The sequence below is a fragment of the Scyliorhinus torazame genome, chromosome 13 (genome assembly GCF_047496885.1).
Source record: "Scyliorhinus torazame isolate Kashiwa2021f chromosome 13, sScyTor2.1, whole genome shotgun sequence".
In the NCBI taxonomy this organism is placed as follows: Eukaryota; Metazoa; Chordata; class Chondrichthyes; order Carcharhiniformes; family Scyliorhinidae; genus Scyliorhinus; species Scyliorhinus torazame.
The window spans coordinates 75,545,462-75,553,269 of record NC_092719.1 but is presented as its reverse complement, the minus strand read 5'-3'; the positions used below and the strand labels follow the sequence as shown (position 1 = coordinate 75,553,269).

General features: G+C 52.9%; 1 long non-coding RNA gene across 1 annotated transcript in view; it reads right to left on the bottom strand.

The window, feature by feature from the left end:
- Nucleotides 1-506: 506 nt before the first annotated feature.
- LOC140387712 (uncharacterized) overlaps nt 507-7,808 on the bottom strand; it is a 56,893-nt gene continuing 49,591 nt past the window's right edge. Inside the window, exon 3 of the long non-coding RNA XR_011933967.1 lies at nt 507-1,418. This is a non-coding gene — a long non-coding RNA (uncharacterized lncRNA). The remainder of the gene's footprint in view (nt 1,419-7,808) is intronic.

The window sequence follows — 7,808 nt, the reverse complement described above, 5'->3', positions numbered from 1 at the left end:
TACCCGATGCCCTACACTCCATTAGGTCACTCCTCTGCACGGCCACGAATGAGACCCCTCACGACTGATTGTTTCTCTTCCCCAGGAAGTCTACCTCCGGGGTCTCGCTTCCACCTTGGCTGATGGCTCCGGGACCTGTTCTTCTCCGGAGGCACGCGAGGAGCCATAAAACGGACCCCCTAGTTGAAAAGGTCCGACTGCTCCACGCCAACTCCAGTTACGCCTACGTGGAGTACTCCGACGGCAGGCAAGATACGGTTTCCCTCCGGGATCTGGCGCCCGCTGGATCCTCCACCACAGACCACAGACGCCCCTTCCCGCGCCGCTTCCCTGCCGGACCCGTTGCCCCCTACAACACAACCCCTTCCGGCCCTACCACCCGTCGGTGAGCTCCTACCGTACCGCCCCCCCCTTTACACACCCCGCCGGCGCCGGCTCCGCTACCCCCGCCCTGCCTAGTTCCTCTGCCCCGACCCGGACCGAAGCTCCGACCGCTGTGCTCCCGGATGTGCCCTCAACCGGGACGTCCGTGCCCGCCGCACCACCGCCCGAATTGAGGAGATCGAGGAGGACGGTCTGGCCGCTGAGACGGATGGACCTATGATGACACTTCACCCCCACCGGACTCCTTTTTAAACAGGGGGCGAATGTGATGAACGGTTACTGCCTTATCATCATGTAAGGTGATGTCACCTTTAAGACCGGGCTTGGAACCCTGGGGACTCCGCCTCTGGCTCCGCCCATCTGGGAGCCATACATAAAGGCCTGCCTCATGGTCGGTATAGCAGTCAGCTCTCGTCCATAGCTGTAGCATAGTTATTAGTCTAATAAAGCCTTCTTTACTGTTTAATCTCTAAGCATCATTATTGAGGGTACCTCAAGCGGTTGCTCGGGGGGCATGTATGTGATCCGGATGGGTTCCGGCGTGCTGCGGGCACGTGAATACCTTGCAGCGTGTTCGGGTCCTCACGGGGGTCTCTGCCATTTCGGGGGTCCTGGGTCGTGGGCAGGGTCTTCCTGAGGCAGGTTGGGCTGCGTCGCGTGGTCTGTTCCCTCCCTGGGCACTCCTGGGTTCGGGACTTGAAGTAGGCCCCGTCGGGCCTCCATGTGGATTTTTCTTTCTTCCATCTCGGGCTGCTGGGCGGGCCTCTGCGGGTCGGGTCACTGGGCGGGTCTCTCGGGGTCGAGTTGGACTGGGTTTCGTCGTTGGGGGTCGGGTCAGGAGCTCCGGGGACTGGGCCGGGCGATCCAGGGCCTGGCGTCGGTTGTTAAGCCGGGTTGGGAGCTCCGAGGTCCGGGTCGGCTCCAAATAGAGGTCAGGGCTTCACTTCCGGTTTGGGCCCGATCCACTTCCAGGTCGTGGAGGTCAGGTCGGGTCGAGTCAAAAGGTCTCCCCGGGCCTCGGAGGATGTTCAAGCCTGCAAGAAAAGATAAAAGAGAGGTTAGTAATAATGTTAGTCTTAGAATTAAATTTTAAACGATTAGAACAAGTATAAGTTAAGTAAAAAGTGGATCTGTTGGGGAGAGCTCGCAGAGAGTCGCCTCGCTCCGGCGCCATCTTCTGTGCGTTAGATTGGTTAATGCGGGATGAGGTTTATGAATGAACACCCTGACATCCAACATCACGTGATTGAAGAGCAGATCAGAATATTGGGCCATAAAGGTTGGCAGATCCATTTTGAGGGTGCCCAATTTTCCAACCATTAAAGTGACTGGATGCTGGAATTGATTAGGAGGTGGCAAGATAGAGAGAGTAGGACCAACGGGTATGTACTCCAATTGGCAGGATGTGACTAACGGTGTCCCGGTGGCATAGTGGCATTATCATGGGATTAGTAATCTGGAGATCTAGGGCAATCCTCTGGGGAACTGGATTTGAATCTCATCACAGCAGATTTGAATTTCAATTCAATAAAACATCTGGAATTGCACCGGTTCACTGTCTATGTGGAGTTTACACATTCTCCCTGTGTCTGTGTGGGTCTCACCCCCACAAACCCAAAGATGTGCAGCGTAGGTAATTTGGGCATGCTAAATTGCCCCTTAATTGGAAAAAAAATGAATTGAGTACTCTAAATTTATTTAACAAAAATAAAATATCTGGAATTAAAAGACGACCATGGAACCATTGTCGATTGCTGCAAAAACCCATCTGGTCCTTTAGGAAAGGAAATCTGCCATTCTTACCTGTCCTGGGCTACCATGAGATTGACAACAATTTGGTCGACCATTAAATGGCCTCGCAAACCATTCAGTCCCAGGGCAATTAGGGATGGGCAATAAATAAATGCTGACCTTGCCAGTGATGTCCACATCCCATGAATGAATAAAAACAAATATGTACTGGCACTTCGTTTTTTTATTATAAGGGCAGCACGGTGGTGCAGTGGTTAGCACTGCACATCACAGCAGCGAGTTCAAAAGCTCAAAGGGGCTGGAATAAAATGCATTGGAATTATACTACAGATGTATAAGGTTTGGCTACTTGGTATTTGCAGTTCTGTGTGTGGTCCTGGGCAGCACAACTTAGGAAGGCTATTTTGGTCTTGGACAACGTGCAGTGTAGATTCAACAACAGACATAACTCATATTTATACAGTGACTTTAACATAATGAAACATCCCCAGACACTTCACAAGAGCTTTCGAAAGGAAATTTGCCAATGAGCTACATAAGATGATCAAACGCTTCTCAAAAAACTAGGATTCAATGAGTGTCATAAAATAGGAAAGAGATAGAGAGGCTGAGAGTTTTAGGAAGGGAAATCCGGAGAATTTTGAGATTGAAGCATTGTTCGACTGGGAGCCAATATAAGCCAGCGAGCACAAGGGTGATGGGTGAACGAGACCCGGTCGGTATGAATCAGAGTAAGGACAGCAGAGTTTTGGATGACTTCAGGGTTATGGATGATAGAATGTGGGAGGCTGGCCAGGAATGTGCTGGGATAGTGAAGATATGGATGAGGGTTTCAGCAACAGCTGAGCCGTGACAGGTGTCAGGAGACGTTACTCAGGTGAAAACAGATGTTTGTGTAGTGGTGGTCTGGTCAGAACTTTATCAGGGGTCAAATAGGACGCTAAAGAGAAGCCGCTGGAGTCCGGACTTAAAGGGAAGTTTAGGATCTTGCTGGGGGAAGCCTCGGAGCTGAGTAGAGGGTTCTCAAAAAGGAGACCCCCCCCAAAAACCAGCTACCAGTCCATCAGCAGAAAACTGGTGGCCTGGACAGATGGCGCCAGCCTCCCCTGACGCAGGTAAAATCCCAGTGATGGCAAGAATGACAGGAGGAAGACATTAAGTGGGTATTAATTGACTGTTTACAGACCTCAATGGGCGAGTGAGCAGTTCAACACCCCCTTCGCCACTGATAAAAATTCAGTGGAGGTTGGCAGGTGACGCCACTGCCATGACACCCAATTTTAAACCCCCTCTCCTAACTGCCATTCTGCCCCCAGGGGTTCCTAAAGAGCCAACCACAGATTCTGAGTTGTTTATGGCTCAGAATAGGACCACTTGGCTCATTGAGTCCGTGCTGGCTTTCTCAAAGAGCAAAAATAGGTATTAACCAGGACTCTGGAGATAGCTCACCTGGTCTTCGTGTAAGGCCATGGAACCTTTTACTTCTATCTGAGGGGTCAGATGAGGCCCAGTTTAATGTCTCATCCACAAGGCAACACCTCCAACACTGCTGCACCCAGTACTGCATTGAAGCGTCAGAACGAGGTTTCTGGAGTGGGATCTGTCGTGTTGGGTGTTCCGCTATACAGACGAACCAACACGGTTGTAGATGGTACAACTCTGTTTTATTACTCTTGATAACAACATCTGTAAACTTATGACTGGGGTTTGTAATTTACCCGTTAACCTGTGGACCCAGCCCTAACACTATCTTAGAGAGGCACTCAGCACATGGTGTATGTCTGAGTGGCACGCTGTGAGCTCTGTGCCCTGAGCTGTCTCCTGCTGGAATGAGCGGGAACTGTGGTGTTCCCCGTTTTATAGTGCGTGTGCTCTCACTGGTGATTGGCTGTGATGTTGCGTGTGTGTTGGTTGGTCCGTTGATCTGTCCATCAGTGTGTGTGTGTGTTTGCACCATGATATGTTTATCTGAATATCATGACAGCCCCCTTTATTACAAGAATATGTGCCTATGTGGTTATAAATAGAGATGTGTACTGAGTGCAGCTGAATGTGTGTGTGCAATATCTACAACATGTACATGAGGCTAAACTATATACATAGGGAGGTGTCAGGTGCAACATAGCAACGAGGTTGTACCATAAACAAAACAAGTGCAATCATCAAACATCGAAAACGAACTCCTGTAACGTCAAAAAGAGAAACACGTTAACATTGTGGCATAACACTTTAGTGAGTCCAATGTGCAAACAGGCTCATAAGTCCAGCCCAGTAGGTGGGCGACGAATTTGGGTTGACCGCCTCAAGGGTGGGTTAGGATCCACCGGCTGAGGAATGGGCCTGGCCACAGGCGATAGAGGAATAGGCATGGTAGCAGGAAGCTCCACGAAGTCGACATCAGGGCAACAGGAGGGCGTGACACTGGTGCATGATCACGTAGCGAGCGTGGAAGCAGCCGAAGAGCCCGGCGATTACGCCGGCGAATGGAGCCATCAGACATGCGAATCAGGAACGAGGGAGAAGCCATGCAGCGGAGAACTTCGGCAGTTGCCGACCAGCCACCCTCTGGTAGGTGGATGCGGACGTTGTCTCCAGGCGCCAAGGCAGGAAGATCAGTTGCCCGAGTGTCATGTGCTACCTTTTGCTGAGCACGCTGCTGTCGCATCCTCTGCAGTACTGGAGCATGGCCGTGTTTAGGAACATGAATGGACGGTACAGTGGTCCTGAGGGCGCGACCCATCAATAGCTGGGCTGGCGAGAGGCCAGTGGACAGTGGGGCCGAGCGATAGGCCAGCAGGGCTAAACAGAAATCCGATCCGGCATCAGCAGCCTTGCAGAGGAGCCGCTTGACGATATGGTTGCCCTTTTCCGCCTTGCCATTTGACTGGGAACGCAGAGGGCTGGACGTCACGTGTGTGAAGCCATATGAAGTGGCAAAAGAAGACCATTCTTGGCTCGCAAAACAGGGCCCATTGTCCGACATGACGGTAAGCGGAATGTCATGGCGAGCGAAAGTTTCCTTGAATGCCCTGATGACAGTTGACGATGTCAAATCGTGCAGGCGTACGATCTCTGGATAATTTGAAAAATAATCAATTATGATGACGTAGTCCCTGCCGAGCGCATGAAAAAGGTCCACACCCACCTTCGCCCAGGGGGACGTTACCAACTCATGGGGCTGTAGCGTTTCAGGGGGTTGCGCCGGCTGAAACCTTTGGCAGGTGGGACAGTTGAGCACCATGTTGGCAATGTTGTCGCTGATGCCCGGCCAGTATATAGCTTCTCGGGCCCTCCGCCTGCACTTCTCAACCCCGAGATGGCCTTCGTGGACCAACCTGTGCATGCTGTGTGGAATCACAAACCAGTCCAGCTTTAGGAGGACACCGTCAATGACGGCCAAGTCGTCCTGGACATTGTAGAATTGTGGGCACTGTCCTTTGAGCCACCCTTCCGTCATGTGGCGCTTCACATGTTGTAGAAGGGGGTCAGCTGCAGTCTCCTGGCGAATACGAGCCAGACTTGCATCATTAGCTGGCAGATTGGCCGATGTGAAGGCCACATGCGCTTCGACCTGACATACGAACCCCCCCCGATTTGGGTGGTGTGCTCACTGCTCTAGACAGGGCATCCACGATGATAAGGTCCTTTCCCGGGGTGTAGCCCAGTTGGAAGTCATACCTCTGGAGCATGAGCAGAATGCGCTGGAGATGAGGGGTCATCTCATTCAGGTCCTTTTGAATGATGCTGACCAGGGGGCAATGGTCGGTGAACTGAGGGAGACCATACACGTAGTCGTGGAACTTATCTATGCCGGTTAACAAACCCAGGCACTCCTTCTCAATCTGCGCATAGCGCTGTTCTGTGGGGGTCATGGCCCGCGAGGCATAGGCGACCGGGGCCCATGATGCAGTGTTGTCCCGTTGCAGGAGTACCGCCCCAATGCCGGACTGGCTGGCATCAGTCGAGATCTTCGTATCACGAGAAGTGTCGAAGAACGCCAAGACCGGGGCTGTGGTGAGCTTAATCTTGAGCTCCTCCCATTCCTTCTGGTGTGCGGGCAGCCACTGGAACTCCGTAGTCTTCTTCACTAGGTGGCGAAGAGCCTTTGTGTGGGAGGCAAGTTTGGGAATGAACTTCCCCAGGAAGTTGACCAGCCCGAGGAAGCGTAGCACTGCCTTCTTGTCTGCCGGCTGCGGCTTGGCTGTAATAGCTGTCACTTTGTCTGCATCCAGACGCACTCCTGAGCGGAATATGTGGTCCCCCAGAAACTTTAGCTCAGTTTGGCCAAAAGAACACTTGGCTCGGTTGAGGCGCAGGCCGTGCTCTTGTATCCGAGCAAAGACGCGCTGGAGACGACTGATGTGTTCCTGTGGTGTGGTGGACCAGATGATGACGTCGTCAACATAGACACGCACCCCTTCGATGCCCTCCATCATCTGTTCCATGATTCTGTGAAACACCTCGGATGCCAAGATGATGCCAAACGGCATTCTGTTATAGCAGAATGTTGAAGGTGCACAGCTTCCTGCTGGACTGATCCAGTTGAATCTGCCAAAAACCCTTTGAGGCATCAAGCTTTGTAAAAATGTTAGCCCGGGCCATTTCGCTCGTGATCTTTCCGTTTGGGTATGGGGTAGTGTTCCCTCATGATGTTGTTGTTCAGGTCTTTCGGGTCGATGCAGATCCGAAGTTCGCCAGAGGGCTTTTTTACGCACACCATGGAGCTGACCCATGGCGTGGGCTCCGTGACCTGGGAAAGCACTCCTTGGTCCTGGAGATCCTGCAGCTGCTGCTTGAAGCGGTCTTTGAGTGGTGCTGGGACTCTACGAGGTGCGTGAATGACCAGGGTGGCGTCTGGTTTGAGCCGTATTCTGTAAGTGTAGGGCAGTGTGCCCATGCCCTCGAAAGCCTCCCGGTTGTGGGCGAGGAGCGAGTGGAGCTGTGCCCTAAAGTCTGCATCCGGGAAGTCGGACGTGCCTTCTGGAGACAGAGTGTGTACCCGCTGAACGAGGTGGAGAACCTTGCACGCCTGTGTTCCTAGCAGGGAGTCCTTCGATGACCCAACTATCTCAAAGGACAGTGTGGCTGTGTATGCATTGTGTGTAACCTTGAGCTGGCAGGATCCCATGGCCGGGATAACATTCCCGTTGTAATCGACCATCTGACAGCGGGATGGCCGAATCGGTGGTTTGACCTTCAAGGCGTAGAAGGCTGACCATGCAATAAGGTTGGCAGAGCCACCAGTGTCTAGACGGAATGTGATTGGTGATCGGTTGACCATTAGGGTGGCACACCATTGCGGTGGCGCCCTCGAGGAAGCAGGTCGCAGGTCGGATCGCTCCCGCCCGCGATGGGCAAACGGACCTGTTTTGCAGGATTTCTTTGGGACCTGGCGGCCTGAATCGGTGGAGGAGACGAAAAGAAGAGGTTTTCCTCCTGGGGTATAGACAGTCGGACCAGAAGTGGTCGAGTGGAGCGGCGAAGTTCGAAGCAGGAGCAGCGGGGACCTCTGACCGGGCGGCGAAGCATGGCGGCCAGCAGGAACTGGGAGCGGAGGCTCACTGGCCAAGGGAGCAGCAGATGGAGTTTTTCTCGAGCTGCTTCACCGACTTGAAGAGGGACACGTTGGACCCGATGAGGGCGGTGATGGATCGAATGGTCGAGGCGCAGGC